At 43.1% G+C, this 8,978-nt stretch overlaps 1 pseudogene; it reads left to right on the forward strand.

Moving 5' to 3' along the window:
- Positions 1 to 6,477: 6,477 nt before the first annotated feature.
- Positions 6,478 to 7,068, forward strand: LOC142452379 (translocon-associated protein subunit beta pseudogene; annotated as a pseudogene).
- The last annotated feature ends 1,910 nt before the right edge of the window (positions 7,069 to 8,978 follow it).

An 8,978-nucleotide genomic window follows, 5' to 3' on the forward strand; every position in this document is an offset into this window, starting at 1 on the left:
GAGTGCAGGTGGAACGAGAGATTGAGTTCAGCCAAGCCATGCATTTACAGTTTAGCCACAAACCACACTCAAAGGAACTCCCTTTTCAATTAATTGATTGGTTGCATTACATTAGCCTACATGGCAGGAGCTAATTATATTATATCGCATTAGACGCCATTATGAACAGCCACTGGTCTTGAAGTGTTGAATAGCCTGAGAACCATAGCCTAGCCAATCGATACAGACAATTAGCCATCACAGTGAGGTTAAGCAATGTGTCTAAGGTTATATCATTAGTGAGCAGCAGAACCAGAATTTGCATGCAGGACTACTTTAGACCAAGGGCCATGTTCTTCCTGGGGCAAGCACAGTTCGTGTCAGATGATAGCAACGATATGAACAGCCCACCAAACAATAACCGTGTGGCTGGCATGCTAAGAATTTGCATATGGTGTCAATTTAATCATCACAAAGGGAAATGTGAGGGAGAGATGCTGATTATATTTACTTTAAATTTTCAAAAATTGGCACCGAAGGTTTAATAATGTCTTACGAAAAGTAAATGATGGAGCTAAGTTTTGAACGGAGGATGACTTTGGAATCCATGTGCCTAGCAAATCCCCTTGAATCTCTCACATCCACACACGTGTAAGGTCTGAGAAATGGCATGGAGGGTAGGGAGCATAGACGGCTGGCAATCACATGGCTGCTTTTATCACCTTTAGACTGAATTCTTTTAACAATTGTAATAGTTGGCATTGGTAAACAAAGCCAATTTCTGTGGGCAGATAAACTAGGTTAAGGACAGAGTGCTTCCCTTACCTCCCTCTGCTTTCTCCAGTGGACCCAGCATCCACAGTGTTTCTGTGCCTGAAACGGCTGTGACCTGAGACCAGCAATAAGTACTTCAATAACTCACATACCCTGATGAGACTCAGCATCCTGAGCTCCTCAGGCTCTTAGTGTGTTTGCTTCCAAATGTAATCGCCAGCAGTTATCGATCAGCTGGGCGTGAGGGCTGGGGCTGAAGCTTGTAGCTAGAGGAAGTCAGAGCCTCACTGGGGTCTCTGCAGGCCGCCTCTCTCTGGCTGCTGTGACGGTGAAGGTGCAGCTGGCTTCCTTCCAGCGATGGGGCCCTGTGAATCCCGGTGAGAGCAGTGGTGCGAAAATAAAGCTGAACAACAACTGAGAGGGGACCGTGATTGTGTTAATGGACTTTGGGAAGACTTTAAAGACTAGGGAGTATTTGAAGAATACAGGTCTTGAAGAAACACATTCAAGGTGAGCATGTGTAGGCCAGGAGAAACTTTGCCCCCATCCCAAAGGAGGCCTTTTGAATTCAAGGCCGCCCTGGCTTCCTCTTTCTGCTAGCATCACAAGCAGTTGCTAGGCAACAAGTCATCTGGACATCCTCCTGGTTTTTCCCTTCTTATCCATCACCCTGTGGCAATGTCTTCTTATCCATCGCCCTGTGGCAGAATCTACCAAACTTGGACTATAGCCTCTGCAGAACTTTTAAATAATTTAATTTAAATCATTTTATTGGGGCTATAACATTCCATGGATCAAATGTATTCAGCATGTTTGTATATATGTTGTCATCATTTCCAAAACACTTTCTACTTGAGCCCTTGGTATCAGCTCATTTTCCCACTCCCACCTTTGTGAATCCTTGATCAATTATATATTGGTATGATTATTTTGTATCTTACACTGTCCATTGAATCCTTCAACCAACTGCTGTTATTTTTTCCCTTTAGGGGGGTGTCTATATATCCAACCTTGTGATGGGTTTCCCCATTCTCCCCCTTCCCCTCCCTGACCATCCCCCTATCCTCATGATATTGCTACTCCCACTACTATTCCTGAGGGGTTTATCTGTCCTGAATTCCATGTTTTGAGGGCTCTTGTCTGTACCAATGCATCTTCTCTGGTCCAGCCAGATTTGTAAGGTAGAACTGGGTCATGGTAGTTGGGAGTGAGGATGCATTCAGGAACTAGAATACTGTGGGCTTTGTCGGTGCTGTACTGCACCTTGGTTGAATCATCCCTTCCTCATAACCCTTCTGTGGGGGGGCCCTTGTCTGCAGATGGGCTTTGGGTCTACACTCCAATCCCCTCGTGGGCTGTGATATATATATATATATAGTTAGTTATTTTGGATCTTTTCATACCTGATACCTGATCCCGTCAGTGCCTCATGATCACACAGGATGGTGTGCTTCTTCTATTCTGCAGAACCTTTGCAGGGTACCTGGGGCCCCTTTCAAGCAGAGTCCCCATGAGAACCAATACTACCTCTGGGAAGTCTTTGCCTTCCCAGTGTCAATTGTTTTCATCTTACAACATTTTCAAACGTGTATCTCAGAAAAAAACAAAAAACAATTGTGGCGGGGACTAACCCCTGCATGGGCTATCAGGGTGGTCTAGCTGAGATGATCCCTCCTCTCCTACTCTTCCTTTCTGTAATTTCTACAAAGAGCCAGGATCTCTGACTCACGTTTCCCCAATTTGCTGCTGCTTGTTTGAAAGGCAATGTATTATCGATTGCAAGGCAGAGGAGAGAAGAGCTATCTCAGTTCTGTTGTCAAAGATGAACACACACACATACATGTGCATACACACACGCGTACAGGCTAGTCTCTTCACTGTCCATGCAAAGGTGGCGGACATTCAGAACGCGACAGTGGAAAGAAACTTGGTAATCCCCCCAGCTCTCCATGCAGATTTCCCAGCCTCCTTTCTCGGCCGTCTGCCTGTTCAGTGTCCTCCTCCCCTGTGGATTTCAAACCTTTATTTGCATGCCCTCTGCTGAAATCCATAAGCAATGGAAGACTAAGGAAAATGTCAAATAACCAATAACCTTTTCAAAGGCTGTGTGTGGATTGAACAGTCTTTAAAAAAACAGCGGAAGCGTTTCTCTGAAACCTCCAAGACCACGCTCATGGGGCTTCTCTGGATGGATTTCCCCCAACACACTCCCTCCACCCCACCACAAAGGAAACCATTCTTTCATGCCCACCATTCCCTTTCCCTCCTTCCCAAACCATCCTGGCCAGAGGGTCTCTTCTTCTAATATCCTTTGCTTCTGTCGGTGGGACCGTCTTTCCACCTGCTGGAAATGGGGCAGAGAGCTGAGAGAAAGCAAACCAGCATTGATGGAGAGCCACCACTGGCCAGGCACTGTACTTTCTTCGTATTAAATGCTTACAGCAATCCTATACTGTAAAAAATCCTATTTTAAACACGAAGAAACCAGGACTCAGAGAGATTAAGGGATTTACCCACTGTCACACAGCTGACTTCCCGTGTTCCTCAGCCAGTTATTTCCACTCAGGGTAGAATCTCCAGAGCAACAGGGGCTTGCTAATCCTCACAGCGATCCATGACAGTTCTCCAGACTCAAGAAGTAGAGGGACTGCCCGGATTTCCAGGCCAGGTGCTGACACTTGCAATGAGCTGGACAACAAAATAGAGCAGACCAGCAAGCCCCACTGGAGCGTAAAGGCTTAAGAGAAACCAAGTGGAGGTGGGCAGGTTTCACATTTTTCTCCATTCCTTGGATGCCCTTGAGAGGGTTTGGAAGTACAACCTGGAGGCTGTGGCTGTCGTTTCTGAATAGGCACACGTCGAAGCTGGGAGGCGATTACAGTGCTCAGTTGTTTTTCCTTTTCAAGGAGAGCTTCCATCTGAAGAGGAAGACCTTGCCCACTTCACTCTGTGCTCTGGCAGGAGCAGCAGGCTTGAACTGCCGGCTCCTTGTTGCTATAGGAACCACTCCCTGCCCATTTTCGGAAACACACAGACCTGAGTAAACGCTGCCGTGGTTAGTGCATGTATCTCTTGCTGGTTCAGTAGAGAAAGAACAGGCAAGTGCTCCCCTACCACACACAAACCCAGCACTCTCTCAGCTTGAAAACCAGACCACAAGCTCCTTTTAATCCTAGGCATCCCTGTGGACCAGTGGTTCTCACCCTTCCTAATACCACGACTCTTTAAACAGTTCCTCATGTTGTGGTGACCCTGCCCCCCCAGTCATAAAATTACTTTCGTTGCTACTTCATAACTGTAATTTTTCTGTTATGAATGGGCGACCCCTTTGAAAGGGTCCTTTGACCCCAAAGGGGTCATGACCCACAGGTTGAGAGCCGCTGCTGTAGACAGTCCTATGGCACACTCAAACTCCTCCTCAGGCTCATGTCATAGGTGAGTAATGATTAATGAAGGAGGTATTTGATGGTTCCATTCAAGAAATGCATCCTGGTAACTAATGAGGCAGCTCTAAAAGTCATGCTACAGTGGAAGTAGAAAGAAGCTGCACATGAGCGGTGGTGTGTGCACATAGCCATTCCTGTCAGCACACACAACACAAACATAAACAGCCCCCAACTTGATTGTTGTGCTCCCCCGTGCTTTCTCCTCAGAGGTCCCATCACATTTAGTTCAGGGAGATTTCTCATGGGTATGACAGAGCCTTAAAGTTCAGGCAGTTTGCTGCAATCTGCATAGAGACCCATAGTTTGCATAGCATTTATATTTTGCTTTGACATATAGGCCATTTAATTTTAAAATTAAAGAATGAGGGGGCTATTTGTTCAAGGTGAAATTCTCCTTGGAGGAAGCCTTCAGGTAAGTGGAAAGGGAGCTGCCCTTTTCAGAAGACTTCCTGAGCCACTGCTTTGCTGCCAGACCCAACTGAGACCTTTTTTTAATCTTTATAAAAGGGACGATCAAGCCTCCTTCACAGTCAGATTGAGTCAGTTAAGTAAATTGATTAATCTAGTCAATAATAGTCATCAAGGGTTGGAATATTTCCAATGATATTGAGAGAAAGTCTTTGTTCTCGTCACACAAATGTGTGAGAAAATAGGAGTAATATAGTATACAATTGAATAAGCAAAAAAACTCACTGCAGTTGAATCAATTCCAAGTCATAAGTACCCATGGGACGGAGTAGAGCTGCCCCATAGGACTTCTGAAACTGTTGTCGTTATAGAAGAAGCAGGCTGCCACGTCTTTCTCCTCTGAGTGGCTGTGGGTTTAAGACATTGATCTTTTGATTAGCTGCTGAGAACTAAGCACTGTGCCACCAAAACTCCTGTCAAATAAACAAATAAGGTGTGAAGAAGAGGAAGCAGACACCTGCTTTAGAGTTAGAGTATCAAGGTAGGCATCTCCAAGGAAGTGATATTTAAACAGATCTGAATGACAAGAAGACCATCATGCAAAGATAAGGCGAAAGAGGCACCAGCAGAAGAAACACATAGTACAAAGTGCCTCTTGCAAGCTTGGGGGTATTGAGAAAGCACAGGAAGGGTGATATGGCAGGGCCAAGTTGGGAGAAGGTGAGAAGGGGGGGCCAGGCCCTACAACACTGTTAGCCCAGGTAGTGAATAGGGATTCTATTCCAAGAAAGATAGGCAGTCAGTGAAATGGTTTAAGGATACTGTGGGTGTTATGATTTGGATTTTGTTTTTAAATGATTTTTCTAGCCAGTCTAAGCAAAACAGTTGGCAACAAGAAAGTCAGGTAGGAAGTTACAGCTGTAGACTAGGCAGAAGATGATGATGGCCGGGTCTGGTGACAGGAGAGAAATCGAAACTTCAAGGCTACATGTTACAAATACTACCTTCCTGATCCATTGAGTATGTGGGAGTGGAAAAGAAGAATCAAGGATAATCCATGTGTTTGGCTTGAGCACCTGGTTGAATGAGATAGAAAAACCTAAGGAAGCCAAGGAGCCTGATGGAATAGCAGGTAACACATTGCGCTCCTAACAACAAGGTCCACCACTTGAATCCAACAGAAACTCCACAGAAGAAAGCTAAGGCCTTCTACTCCCATAAAGATTTACAGTGTTGGAAATCCAAAAGGGCAATGCAACTCTGTCCTGTAGGGTTGTTATGTGTCAGAATTGACCTGATGGCAGTGAACAAGGAAAGAACAGGTTAGGAGGGGTCAAGAGTTCTATTTTAAGACTTTAAGGTGAGTATCATAACTTGAGGCAAGAATGGACACTACATAATGATGAAAGGAACAATACACCAGGAACATAACTTTAATACACATATAAGCACCTGATGAAAGACCCTCAGAATACATCAATCAAAATCTCACAGAGTGGAAAACAGAAATAAACGGTTCTATAAAAATAGCAGGAGACTTCAACATACCAATCTCAAAGATCCTCAGGAGAGAAACCTAATAAAGAAACAGAAGAGCTAACCAAGCCAATCAACCATCTCGGCCCTCTAGACATTCAGAGATCATGCCACCCACCAAAAACACAGTATACATTTTTCTCCAGTGCACACAGTACATACTCTAGAATAGATCGCATTAGGCTATAAAGTAAACCTCAACAAATTCAAAAACACTTGAAATCTTATAATCCATTTTTTCAGATCATAAACCACACAACTGGAAACCAATAATAGAAAGAACAGGAAAATAAAGACAAATACTGGGACTCCTTTCTGCTCCTTAGAGGTTTTGAGAATGAAGTTGCTGGCATTTGTGGTGTTGGCTCTATTGGCTGTCACCCAGACAGAGGAAGGGCAAGGCTTTTGACCTCCAAATCACTGTTGAACAGATATTCGGTGGAGGGGTGAGACCTTACTTTACAGCACAGCCTCTCTGATGCCGGCTCAAGTACTGCATTGGACTTAGACTCATCCAATAAGTCCTTCTCCCCAGAAGACTTTGGCATTGTCTCTGGGATGCTCAATGTCAAATAGGACTAGACTGCCCCTGCTAGCAATGTCTCCCACACCCTGGTCCTGTGCCCTCTCAAGGCTGGCTACATCAATTTCACCTCAGCAACCATCCACATACCTCGCCCCAGAGAAGGGGCCTGTTGTGATTGTTTTTACCAGTGCCCCAGGCAGGAAGGCATCCTGGCCCACCGAGAGTTTGACAGGTGATTCTCACCCCATTTTCTGGACTGTGCAGCCTTTGAGGTAATGACCCTTCCCTCCATTGACATCCCTTGCTTCTGTGCACTCCAGCAAGAGGAAATATGACACTCCCAAAACCAAAACCAAGAAGAGAACACCCCTCTCTTTTCAAGAATATTCCAGACTCTAAAGGATGTCTCAAATGCACTATTTTCTCCCTTACCTTTTGGCCACCTGCTCCTGGATCCTGTTGAGCTCTTGACCAGAGTGCAGGAGCAGGAATAAGAGTCTTAGAGCATTCTTGGTTCCATTCTGAAGTCTTACAGCAGGAATGATGACGGAAAAAGCCTTGATCCAAGAGGACCCCAGTGAGGGGCTGTTACAGGTGAATGTGAACCCTCAGGGGTCCAGGAGGGAACATTTCAGAAACTGGCTGACACCACCCTGGCACTTCACCCCTCTCAGAGGAGGGTGCAGATTAAATGAAAGCTATGGGGCTCTTGGAGGCCACTCAGTCTCTTTTCTGGGTTAGGAAAGCAACTACCAAATGGAGTTTTCTAATAAAAACAAACACACACACACTAAATACATACATGGAGAACAACCTACTACCAAGAAATGACTGAGTAATAGATCAAATAAGGGATGAAATGAAGAAATTTCTTGAAACAAATGAAAATAACATACCCAAACCTTTGAGACACAGCAAAATCAACAAAATAAGTTATAGCAATCAACATATACATGATAAAAGAGAATTCCTTAACACAATACCCCCAACAACTAGAACAAAGACAACATAAACCCTCTGACAACAGAAAGAAAAGAAACCATAAAGATTCAAGAAGAAATTAATGAACTAGAAAACAGAAAAAAAAAACAATGGGAAAATCAACAAGACAAGAAGTTGGTTCTTTGAAAGAATGAACAAAATTGACAATTCTCTGGCAAACTTAACCAAGGACAAGAAAGAGAAGATATAACTTTCTAGAATTAGAAATGAAAAGGGCAACATCACAATATATCCAAATAAAGAGAATAAAAACACACTACTATGAATGACTAATCCAACAAGTCTGATAATCTAGAAGATATAAACAAACACATAGAAATAAATCATTTACCTAAATTAAGACAGATCGATGTAGAAAACCTGAACAGACATATAAAAGAAAAAATAGAAAAAGTCATGAAGAAATTTCCAACCAAGAAAATCCCAGGACCAAGGGAATTCTACCAAGTATTCTGTGAAGATCTGTCACCAAGTCTACATAAACTATTCCAGAATATAAAAAGAGACAGCAAACTCCCAAACTCGCTCTATGAAGTCAGTATAACCCTGATATCAAAGCCAGACAAAGACAGAAACCAACAGATCAATATCCCTCAAGAACATATGTGCAAAAACTCTCAACAAAATTCTGGACAATAGCATACAACAACATGTCAAAAAATAATTTATCATGACCAAGTGAGATTCATTCTGATATGCAAGGATGATTCAACATTTGAAAAAAAAAATCAATGTAATCCACCACACAAACAAGACAAAGAATAAGAACCACATGATCACATCAATAGGTGTGGGGGTGGGAAGCACTGACAATTCCCAACACCCATTTCTGATAAGATACTCAATAAAATAGAAGTAGAAGGGAAGTTCCTCAATATAATACAGGCTATATATGAAAATCCAATGGCCAACATCACGCTTAACAAGAAAAACTGAAAATATTTCCCCTGAAAATGGGAACTAGACAAGGATGCCCCCTATCATCATTCTTATTAAACATCATTCTGGAAGTCTTAGCCAGAACAAATAGACAACAGAAAGAAATCAAGGAATTACAATTGGGCAAAGAAAAAGTAAGACTCTCACTATTTGCAGATGATATGATTTTATAGAGAGAGAATCCCAAGGACTCCACAAAAAGCATGTTAGAAACAATTAAGGGATTTGGTAATATCAGGACACAAGATTAAGAAGTAGAAATCAGTTGGATTCCTGTATACCAACTGAGAGCTAAGAAAAGACACCAAGAAATTAATACCATCACAATAGCCACACAAAAGATGAATTACCTAGGAATAAATCTAACT

This window comes from Tenrec ecaudatus, chromosome 7, assembly GCF_050624435.1.
Source record: "Tenrec ecaudatus isolate mTenEca1 chromosome 7, mTenEca1.hap1, whole genome shotgun sequence".
NCBI classification, from domain to species: Eukaryota; Metazoa; Chordata; class Mammalia; order Afrosoricida; family Tenrecidae; genus Tenrec; species Tenrec ecaudatus.